The following is a 13084-nucleotide window of genomic DNA, read 5'->3' on the forward strand; positions in this document are numbered from 1 at the left end:
GCATGTCCCACACGAATAATGCCATTGAACCTTGGAATGAGATGAATGTGTTATTCTAGTATATACCTGACTGAATGAATCCGGGCATCACTTATCCCCTCTGCAGCACAGCAGCTGCACCCAAAAAAGGAAAGTTGCTGAAGGATTTGTCCCTGAATCCTTACAACATAGGAAGTACTTGTTGCAGAATCAAGAATAAACTTACTGTTTATCTACCATAAGCCTGGCCAATGGAACACGTAAATCAAAGTTTGATGCTCCTCTTCTGGGTATCTATCTAAATAGTTACCTGTAAGTTTTGGAGGATTGCTGGAGGAATGCCTGGGGCACTTAACAAGATATCAAATTGAAGCTGTACAGAACATATAGAGTGCTTGTGAGTGGATCAATTGAGCAAAGGTAAGATGAGTCATCTAAGTGAAAGCTCCCTCCCCACCATCAGTCTTCATAAGAAGATTGCCTTAGGAACTGTGGAAGTTGCACTCATGGGTGTGGTTTTCTAGTATCTTGCCTAGCATGACTTCTCAAATCCTTCTGGCTTTCTTTTGTAGCATGTCGACTATGGCGCAATCTTGGCAAATCAGCAAGAACTCCTGAACTCCCTAGTTAAACCATGCCTTGTATATGTCCAAGGATAGGATTGCTATCGAATTGCAGCCATGATGTGCCTAGCAACCTTCAATTGTAACGCAATCTTCCTTGTATCTCTATGGGAGATCTGTAAAGAGAGAGTGACCACACCTCTAAGGGACATTCCTAAAGAAAGAGTAGCCATGCTTTATGAGATACAGGACTATGGTGCAATCTTGGCAAATCAGTGAGAACTCCTGAACTCCCTAATTAAGCCATGCCTTGTATATGTCCAAGGATGGGATTGCTACAACAGTGCAGCGATGATGTGCCAAGTAACCTTGAATTGTAATGCAATCTTCCTTGTATCTCTAAGGGAAATTTGTAAAGAGAGAGTGACCATACTTGTAAGGAACATTCCTAATGAAAGAGTAACCATTCTTTATGAGATACGAGAGTATTCTTAAGGCACATCACCCCTACAGTGCATTTGGTAAATTGCCATGTGGCAAATTTCTTCCCTCAGGCAATACTTAACTTGAGGGGATGTCAATATTACAAATAACAAAAAGTAACATGTAGGTTGTGGATAATCCTAATCTATGTGAGATACACTGGTGATATATAGTGACCATCTACTTGTTTTCTACATGCATTTGTGGGTAAGGATGGTTGGTTTTAAGCAAATGTCAAGAAAATGTGAATGAGAATTAGTATGTCTTAAGTGGTTCTAAGAATCGGTTGTGTTCAACTATGATGAATTTAGTGACATTTTACAAGCCTCCATAGTTTTGAATATCTAGGTCTCCTAAAGCTCATTTACATTTTCAAAGAAACTATTATTCATTGTAGTGTATAAAGGCCATCATATATCATATATGTGAGTGAACAATACTATTATTGATATACAATAGATTTGAAAAGAAACCCATTGAAGGATATCCTTGGCAAGATTTTAGTAGTTCTTGCCTTGAGATAAACTCATAAGAATGTGTTATGATCTTTGCTTTGTAAAGGAAACCTCAACTTTTAGTTCTTCAATAGCGTTTGATACATAAATGAATGCAATTGAACATCAAGTCCAAAGGCTCATTTAACACACACACACACACACACACACACACACACACACACATAAATGAATGCAATTGAACATCAAGTCCAAAGGCTCATTTAACACACACATGCGCGCGCAGTGTGTGTGTGTGTGTGTGTGTGTGTAAGCAAACTATGAATTTCCTCGTGTCAATTCTTGGAAATCTAGACATGCTTATAATGTTCTCTCTCTTTTACTGACTCTTGTCATTGCCTATTGTTACCTTGAATTTCTCCACTTACTTTTAATCAAGTGAGAAATCATGTTTGTCCTCAACTTTGTAGCCCTTATGATGTTGTATTGGATCCACAACATGGATATTGTTCTCTAAAATAAGCTTATGCATCTTTGACTTGGAATATGCATGAGAGGAAGGGGTTTCGTAAAACACTCGCCTTTACGTGCTTGCCTATGCTCACTTGTACATATGGTTGTCTACTGGATGTCCTACTTGGATAACATACCTCTTCTTGCACATGTGATACGCTTCCATCCACTTACCATGCATTTGGTCTTTGAGTGATGCTTTTGCATGTTCAAAGTTAATGTGCTGAGATCAGTGAAGTAGTCTCTTTGAAGAGGTTAGTGAAGTAGTTGCTATTTTTAATAGATGGTTCACATACGAGTCAATGTGGAATATATATTTGCATTTATTATAAGTGATAGATATATAGGAGGGTATATTTTTTCTAAAATTTTAGAGAAAAGCATCCATATAGAGGCCCATTAATCATGCATTAGGGGTTATGAAAAAGCTTTAGAAAATTCTTGGAGTTTCATGATGAAGCCTTGGTGTGAGTTGATAGATGATAACTCATAAGGATAAGAGAGGAAATGATGAGCCTGAATTGGAGGGTAAGGGACATATTGATAGTGATGATAGAGAACGGTGTGCTACTAAGAGTAATAAAGATTTATGGTTGGGAGAGATTGCTAGTGCTAATAGATGGCAGCCCTGTGATGATAATAGTGATGGACTCTCTCTCTCTCTCTCTCCAAAACCCCACCCTTGACCCACCATAAAGCAATGAGAAAGTAGTCCCAAAAATATTATCAAAGTACTTGCAAAGCAATGAGAAAGCAATAAAAAGGTGGTAGCAAGCACTTGCAAAGAACTGCCAAAGTAAGTATATTGCTTAATGAGATAACTCTTTGAATATTTTAAACCATTCACAAAGTTCTCACAAAGTTAAAATACATGATCCAAAGGATAAAAAAGCTTGTGCTATTGAATGTAGCTACAATGAGTCCAAGAGGGATTGACAGAGTAGTCCCATAGCAACCACAAATTGGTGAGGAAGTTAAAAGCAACAACAAGCACTCACAAAGCATTGCCAAGCAAGTAGCTAGCTTGCTTCATCACATAACTCTCAAAATTCATCAACAATTTGACAAAGCTCTCATATATCTTTTAGATACATGATCAAGAGGCTCAAAAGGTTGTATTTTTGATCATCTGACAATAGCCACTATCCTAACTAGTGTGCCATGGTATACCTACCATGTTGCCTCTTTTGATCAAGACGTAGACTTTTGTTGGCTTGCTCATTAGAATGCAACATGATAAAGTCATCGTGCATCACATGCAAGCAAGTCATTGTGCATCATATCCCTATAATGCATATTGTTAATGTATATGCGACCATGGATGATCTTGAATGCATGTGCCTTTAATTGTCATGGAGTGCCTTTGCCTAACTAAGATTCAAGGGGGCATAGGGTTTTTGCATGTCACCTTCATCAATAGCGAAAATTGGTATAGGCTAACTCCATTCCAATACCTCATTATTAGCATAGGGTCAACTTTGATAGCAAAAATTGGTACAGTCTAACTCCATTCCAATTGCCTACCTCATTATTAGCATAGGGTCAACTTTGATAGCAATAATTGGTCCAGTCTAACTCCATTCCAATTACCTTCCTCATTATTAGCATAGGATCAACTTTGCTGCACATAACATCAATAAGGAAAATGGCCGCATGATGAGAATTGGGAACAATAGTTGACTACATTGCTGCACATGTATCCAATGATAACCCATAGGAGGTCTCTCAATATGATCTATGTTGCATAATTCACCTCTTGGTACATTAAGTGTATGCCTTGTGTTTTGACACCCTTGCAAATGCTCCTATTGTCTTTTCAACCAAAAACTAGATGTGCCCTTCTAGAACATTTAACCTCTCTATTACTAAGAATGCTACAAATTGTTTCTTCTTCCCCTTCAACTCAACATAGAGTTCATAGGCAACACTTAGAGGTTAGCATGGATATATTATTCTTGTTGGCAAATAGCTTTCATAAATGATTAGCTAATACTCAAAGCACAAAATTTTCATGTGTGAAAGTAATATATCACATGATTTCTATGTGCAACATGTACTCTCAAACTACTAGAAGTTCATAGTGCTAGCCCACATAGATGATAGGGAACACGTGCCACAAAAATTGAGGACTCTTAAACCTGATAGAGTGGTCCTAGTTCACTATGTGACTAGGGTATATATGTCAAGTGAATCTAGGTTTTTGAAACCTAGCATTCATAGTCCTAGGATGCCAACCTGTGTGACTAGGTTATGCGTGAGGTTTGCTAACCTAATTATAGTTCTTGTGAACTTATGTGCTATGGTACGCGCATTGAGAAATCTACTTCTAATAAACCTATCAATCATAGTCCTAGCTCACAAATGTGACTAGGGTATACACATCATGCAAATCTAGGTCTCCTAAACTTGTAGTCACAATCCTAGGTCAAATATATCACTAGGATACATATGCTAGGAGAGTTTGGCTATTGTAAATGGGGTGATTGTAGTCCTAGACAACATATATGGCTAGGATATATATGCTAGGAAAATCTAGGTTCTCTAAATCTAGTGATTGTGTTCCTAGCCCATATGTATGACGAAGATACACATGCCAAGTTAACTATTATTATTCACTAAAATTACTTATATTTACAATCCTAGTTTCAACTTACATACATGATTACAATAAGCATGCAAAGATATGATAATTAATATAATTGTAATTTGTATTATTTATTTATCAATATTTTCTTTATGATCCCATTCTTATCTTGCATACATGGCTAGGATGAGCACATAAAGATAAATTAATTATTTTATTATTTTCTATATTTTATAATACTTAATGATAATAAATATTTATTTGGTGTCATTCTTAGCCTACATATGTGGGTAGATTGAGTGCATCAAGATAAAACTAATTTTTTACACTTCATATTTTGTTATTTCCTTTTTTTAAAATCAATTTTCTCCAAATTCCCATTCCACTCCCATATATGGCTAGGATGATCACATAGAGATACTACTAATTTATAATATACTAATTTATAATATATTATATTATGTTACACTATATTATATATAATTCTTTATAAACCTTGTCCTAGCCTATATACATGGTTAACATGAGTGCGTAGAGATAATATTAACTATCTAATTAAGTTTATGGTAAATCAAATAATAACTTTAATTTAGTTAAAAAGTACAAATTAAACATAAATTATTATTTAAAATTATCAATGAAATACTTACATGCTTATATAATTATTTTAAATAAATCATATATTCATTAGATAATATTATTTATTATAACTTATTTATTTTTTAAATAAAATAAAAACAAAAACATAATGTACATTTTCAAAGCAAGTGATCAAAGATGAGGGAATTAAAGTCAACGGGTAATATATATATATATATATATGTCTCTCTCTCTCTCTCTCTATCTATCTTTGTATTATCTCTCTCATCTCTCTTATACCACACAATACACATGTATGCATATCTTTACTCTCTCTCTCTCTCTCTCTCTCTCTCTCTTTATTTTTCTCTTTGTATCTCTCTCTCTCTCTCAAATCCCCCCCCCCCCCCCCCCCCACCCCCCCAACACACACACACACACACACACACACACACTATGTGTGTGTGTGTGTGTGTCTCCCTCTCTCTCGTAAACTTAAGAGAGAGTGAATTGAGAAGGAAAAAGGGAGATATATAGACATGTACTTGGAATAAGTTGGAAGTGTATGGCAATGGGTAATATATGCTGGGATGGCAAATACGATCGATCACCTATCTTACTCATTCATCCTAGCTATACATGTACACACTCATTCATTGTTCTTTGAGTGATAAGGCAATAAGGTGTTACTCCCAAGAGAGCTATCAACGCACCAAGAAAGGTGCATATTCTCTCTCTCTTTCTCTCTCTCCCTCTCTCTCTCTTTATGTATTTCTCTCTCCTCGTTTCTGTGCATTCTCCTTGCTCCGTGTAGCTCTATCAACTAGTATCAAAGTGGTTGGGAGCCTCTAGGTTGCACCACTAGAGAAAAATTCTTCATGATCTCCATTTTGGGGGAGACTCAGTATGCATGAAGTAGTTGATAAATTCTTCGGGATAGCTCATAAGGGCTGAATTTGCTTTGTTTTTCGATCTGAGGTTGTTTTGATTTGGTTTTTGACTTGTGGATATTGCAAGCATGTTTTGTCTTTTTCTGTAATTTCTCATATACTATTTAAAACTTGTAAATCAAGTCACAAGTTATAGTGTCCACTGTATAGATGCTATCTATGGGTTATTGAGTTAAGATAATAGGCTACAGGTTGCTAGATACATGTTGTATCAGATTGTAGATTGTTTTATAGAGGTTGTAGATTGTAATATTTACTGTTTGGGGTTTGCTATTAGTTTTTGTTGCATGTGGAAACCATTTATTGGAGCAAAGATTGTGATGTATATACTATCGTAGTATATGACCTACATATACTATTAGCTATGAAATACAGTCTATTATTTTCAAGGTGTTTGAATAGTATTATATACCTCATTGCTCATCAATGGTTCATTTGGCTTATTCTCGATTTTGGTTATATTGAGATTTTATTATAGAAACTCTATTAGTTTTTTAGTGTAGTTTTTTAACTTGTTGCTTGCTTCTCCTTGACAATTAGTTGTAGTTTGTAAAAATGGCTTCATCATCCTTTGTGGACATGGAACTCTATAATATCAAGAAAATTGATGGCACAATAAGTTGTGGAAATAGCAAATCCAGGGTGTTCTAATATAAAAGAAGCAGTTGAGGCCGATAAGAGGCATAGATACAAAACCTATAGATATGCTTGGAGCTAATTGCATGGGGTTGGATGCATTGGCTAAGTCCACTATCAAATTGCACTTTGTAGAATCATTTTATTTTACTATTGTGAATGAAACCACTACGCATAATTAATGGAAAAAATTATGCAAAACATATGAGAAGGAGATTGACTCAAACAAAGTATACCTAATAATGTGACTATTTGAGTTGTAGATGAAGGAGGGTACTAGTATTGCCTCTGAACTCAATGAGTTCAACACAATATTGAGCCAAATGCAGGTATAGAATTTGACGATTGAAGACGATATTAAGGTGATCTTTCTGTTTTCCTTACGTGTGTCATGTGGTACATTTAGGACAACCATCAGTAATTCCAAATGGTGACTTGAAGCTCAATGATGTTGCAAGTAGTTTATTAGTTGAAGAAATACACAAGAATCCATGAACCAAGACAAAAATGGTCGGGCATTGGCAATTTAGGAAGAAAGAGGGAGAAAATAGTGTAAAGGCAAGAACTAGAACCATGGCTGGTCACACAACAAATCCACATCCAAGAAAGATATTGAATGCTTACATTGTGGTAAAAATGATCCTATTAAGAAGGAATGTTATAAATGGAAATGGGAAGAGAAGTATAGGAAGAAGTATAATAAGGATGTTGATAAGAAAGAGTGCAAAGACAAAGTGAAGATTGAGGAAGTGAATACAATACTACGCATGATGATTATAATAAAGTGCTATTTACTTCTAGTATTCCTGCAAATGTGTTGATTGCATAAAATTGGCACTTGAACCAAGATTGGATACTTGATTTTGGTCCTTCTTTTCATGTAATTCCTCATGGGGAGTGGTTGTGTTCATATAATAGTAGTAGGCATGGATCTATTTACCTTGGAAATGACTATGTGTGTGACATAGTTGGTGTAGGAGATGTGCAATTTTCATTTCATAATGGCTCTACCTTCCCTTTGGCAGTCAGTCATGGAAATTCCACAAGAGCTTGCTTGTTATAGTAGCTAGAGGAGCCAAATGTGGAACATTGTATCCTCTTCATGCATCCACTCTAAAAGATCATGGAATCGCAATAACCAAGCAACCAAGTGTATCTTAGTGGCATTACCATGGTTAGGCCATATGTTCTAGAAAGAAATGGAAACACTTTCTTGTTTGGGTTATCGCTTTTTGATTTTGCTGATTTTTCTATATGTGAGTATTGGATATATGGTAAACATGCTTGTTCAACCCATAAAAAGAAAAGATAGTGATCCACTTGACTTAGTTCACAATAATATATGTGGGTCTATGCCTACAAGGTTTTTGGGAGAGCATCCTATTTTGTCACCTTTATTGATGATGCAACTAGAAAAGTTTGGACTTTTCCTATGGCTAGGAAAAATGATGCATTATGTTGCTTCCAAATTTTTTTGGCACTCCTAGAAAATCAATCTAGAAAGAGACTAAAGTGTTGTAGGACTAATAATGGTGGAGAGTATATCACTCACAAATTCAAAAACATTTGTAAAGCACTTGGCATCAAGATGGAGCTTGCTGCACTTGGTAATCCATCACAAAAAGGTGTGGAAGAATGCATGAATATGATCATTAATAAAAGGCTTGCCAAGTATGCTTCCAAATGATGATTTTACTCAAGGTTTTTAGATTGAAGCTATGGTGACGGCTGTACATTTGGTAAACAAGTCATCAAATACTATACTAGATGATGGTATTCCTGAGGAGGGTTGGATAGGTAAGAAACCTTCATATGATCATTTAAGAGTGTTTGGATGTGGATGTTATGCGCATGTGCCAAAAGAAAAGTGTAATAAGTTGGAGACTAAGCCACAAAAATGCATCTTTATAGTCTATGGACAGAGTGGTGAAATGGGTTATTACCTTTGGGATCCAAAAGCTAAGAAGATCATATACTAATAATGTAATCTTCAATGAGGAAAAGATGCATAAATAGCTCTTCAAGGAGATGGAAACAAGAAGGGTTACTTTCCAAGATGCATCGCCACCTCTTCTATCACCAAAAAAAGGCAAATGCTAGTAAACCAGATGTGTGGAGATAGGGCTCAAGTAGTGCTTCTTCTAGTGAGCAAGAAGTAGGTAGATTTATTGCATAGTAGGTTGAGATACCTATGACATTTCACGAGGAAAGATTAGAGGCTGAAATTCCCACTAAAAGTTAGCCCATTGTATTACGAGACCTACTCACATCTATTGTCCCCTTGAGAGATTTTAGCTTGGGGTTGAGTTTATGTAGCTTTCACAGAAGCCACATTTAGATGCAGTGTGGTGCACATTGCGCTATGTCAAGTCCACATTAAACTATGCCTTATTCTATGGTATAGGTGTACCATTAGGCTTGCATGGTGACACAGATGCAACTTAGGTCCGTAGTAGTGCTTCAGACATGAGATTTACTAGAGGTTTTATGTTTCCCTTTGGGAGTATTGCTATTACTTGGAGTAGCAAGAAATAGCCGACAATTGCCTTGTCTAGTACAAAGGTAGAGTATAGAGGTATTGCAATTGCAACATGTGAGATAGCTTGGTTGCACAAGCTACTTGGTGATTTAGAAATATAGGTTGATAAAAAAGTTATCATCTACTATGATAACCTTAGCAGCATTCAATTGGCTAGGAACCTAGTGTATCATGTGCGTTCCAAACACATAGAGGTCCATTACCATTTCATTTGGGAGCGGGTTCTAGCAGGTGATATTGACTTGGTTTATGTTAGCACAGAGTATGAAGCTGCCAATTTTAACCAAGGCCTTGGGAGTTGAGAAGCTTCGATGCTTCAAGTCTATGCTTGTAGTTCACGAGCTCATGTTGAGCTCGAGGGGGAGTGTTGAGATGTGGAGCTCTACATGAGCTGTCAGCCCACTACATGCCTTGGTGATGTGGCACGATATTATTCATTGGCATGTTAGGTGACTAATGTGAGGATATGCTAGTGATTTTACAACTAGACTACACCCACGTAGTTCATCCTTAGTTATGGCACATTTATTGTGCCATCTATTCTTTCCTAGTGGGTTCACACTTAGTGACCAAGTGTACATACATTGTGGTACTTTCATATTAGTCTTTTATCATGTTGTAGACTTAGTTCTTTTGTGTGGAAGAAGAAGATTTTAGCCCTATCTCTATGTGTGCTCAAGTCTCCATTACTTTTGTGTGTGTACACGCTCTTGGTCTCTTCATCTCTCTCCCCTCTTTTCTATTTTGATGAGAGAGGTTGGTTTTGAAAGTTGAAGTGAAGGAGGAGGAGGAGCAAGAATTCAAGCAAGTAAGCAAAGCTCTCCCATTCTCTCTTTCTTTCCCTTGTGGATAGTACATGTGGAGGCACCAAAAGCAAGGTAAAGCAAAATCTAAGATTGCTATGAGATTTAATGTGTTTGCAGAATTGTGTATATTTTGCAAATAATGCTTTTCGGGCTTATCTGCTATGTTTTTGGCCATTTGAGGCCATTTGAGACCCCATTTTAGCTCCACAAGGTTGTGGAAAACAGTTTTAGGGCATACTATAATTTTGATTGTATCAGTTGTTCCTTAGTGTATAGGTTATAGATTTCGAATCTGTAAGGTCTACGGTGTTTGTCAAAAAGTAAAGATAAGGCTTGTCTATAAACATGTTGTAGATTGTATGCATTTTTGAGTAGTTAGGGAAAAAGTATATCCAATTTATTACCGTATATATTTTATGAATGATTGCAGAAGTTTTGCTTGCTATTTGATACTCACTTGTGTAACAGTGGCTAAGAACAATGGAAATCCTATCATCAAGAAGCTAGAAAAGAACAATTACCCATCATGGAAGTTCCTGTGCGATGAACTTTCTTATTAGAAAAGACCTCTATGAGTTTGTTTTAGATGAAGAAAAGAAATTAGAGTTAAGTTATCCTGTGACTATAGAAGAATTAAAGGCATGGAGAGAATGGAATGCGAAAGACAAAAATGTACTATATTGGCCATCTTTTGTAGTCATTGATAGCACTATGTTGGGGTATATTAGAAATGTAAAAAATTCACTTGTAGCTTGGACAATCTTCAAAAATATGTTTTCAATAAATACAAAGACATGAAAGATTCAACTCAAGTAAGAGTTGAATACTTTGAAGAAAGGGAAAATTTCTATAAATGAGTATGTTTTGAAGGTGAGAAGCATTGCAGATGCCTTAACATCTATTGATGCAATGCATGATGACAATGATTTACTTTCATGTGCCCTTAATACTGAGAAGGCCTAGAAATATTTTGTTACTTCTATATATTATAGAAGCTATTTCTAGATTTTGATGAGTTAGTCTCTCCCATGATCATTGAAAAAGTGTTTGTTAGATATTTTACATGTGCTATACGTCATAAATAATTTGGTATCTATTGATCAAATGGTAGAGCAAGGATTGTAGATTAGATTTAATGTAAAGGGCTACTTTGTTGAAGACTTTTAACAATAAGTGTAGGTTGATTGCAAAGGGAAGCAGAGTTTGCCACATGTTCACTTTGGATACTGGAATCCTTGCTGAAATGCTATTATGTATTCTAAAGGCAAAAGTGTGGTTGTAGATATTGAAATATGTCACAAACGTATTGGACATGGAAATCTGTAAAGACTGAAATTAATCTAGTTCAAAAGGTCTTGCCTACATTCAAAGTTGTAGAATTACATAAAGTTTGTGAAGCATGTCAATTTGGGAAGCAGGAAAGGCAACCATTTTTGCATGATAAAAATGTAAGCAAGAATATACTTGACGTTATGCATACAGATGTTTAGGAGCCTATCTAGAATGTATCTCGTAGTGGTAGTAAGTATTTTATGAGACTCATTGATGATTACTCTAGGAAACTCTTGGTATATTTCATGAAGGAAAAGGGTGAAGTGTTTGAGCACTTCAAAAGTTTCAAGGCTATTGTTTTGAAATAGAAGCATGCTTGAAAGTTAAGTGCTTGAGGTCAGATGGAGGGGGAGAATATCTCTATGGTGAGTCCAGTGACTTTTTGGGACTTATGGGATAAAGTGACAGGTTACATGTAGGTATATTCCACGACAAAATGGGATTTTAGAAATGAAAAATGAACATATTACGAAAGTTGCATGAGCATCAATGGGACTGAAAAGAATATAAATAAGCATTTTTGGTCTAAGACTACTCATATTGCTATCTATACAATGAACATGTCTCCCACAATTACAATTCATGATATTACTTTTGAAGAATGTTTTACATGCAAGAAACCTAATGTATCATACTTGAAAGTGTTTGGCTATATTGCATATGTTTACATCCTGATAAGTTAAGGAATTGGACCCCAAGGTTGAAACATGTATTTTCATAGGATACTCTACTAAATAGAAAGGATATTGTTGTTTTAACCTTGTTCTTAGTGGTGAGTTTTGGGTGAGCAGGGATGCTATTTTTGATGAGATGAGCAACCAATATACTTTTAGTGGAGATGTATTAGAGGATATTAGTAATCGTGATAGTCACGAGCAAGCAAAAAGTAGGAATTGTAGACTCTTAGTGGACCAGAGACATCATCTGGTAGTAGATCTATAGCCAATCCTTGATCTGGGAGACTAAGGGTTAGTCCCATACCTTTAGGTGCATCTACTAGTATTGCAGGTAATGACAAATGGGGAGAAGAAAGTGTTAGATAGTACTAATGCATCTATTAGTCATCTAGTTTTTGATGGAGACTCTAGTGGCTTAAAGAGTTTGGATGATGAGCTTAGTATTCCTTCAGTCAAGTTACCAAGTGTACAGATAACACATGGTAATGTAAAGATTCTATTGAGTGATCTAGTGGTATGTAGAACTAGTAGGGTAAGATATCATATTAAAAGATCTGGTTGAGGGTTATGCAACTCACCATCATGCTTATATAGTAAATTTAGTTGAGGATGTTGAGCCCACTTGTTTTGAGGAGGTTGTTGGTTATGGTCATTGGGATGTAGTAATGGATGAGGAGATGATTGCATTAGATGCCAACATGACTTGGGATCTACTACCATTGTCCAAAGGCAAGAAGCTATTGGTTCTAAGTGGGTCTATAAAATAAAGCATAATGTAAATGATTTTATTAGTGGGAAATTATGATTTTGAAGAGAGATTTAGCCTAATTTCTAGGATAGTAACTATAAGATGTGTGATTGCTTTGGCACCAGTAGCCAAAGGTTGGAGCTTACAACAAAAGATATTTTGAAAAATATCTTATTGCATTGTGATTTGCAAGAAGAGTTATATATGGAATAACTAACAAGTTATGAGGATCTAAATCAA

The sequence above is a fragment of the Lygodium microphyllum genome, chromosome 17, assembly GCF_053477565.2.
Source record: "Lygodium microphyllum isolate KBCC chromosome 17, Lygodium_microphyllum_v1.1.10, whole genome shotgun sequence".
NCBI lineage: Eukaryota > Viridiplantae > Streptophyta > Polypodiopsida > Schizaeales > Lygodiaceae > Lygodium > Lygodium microphyllum.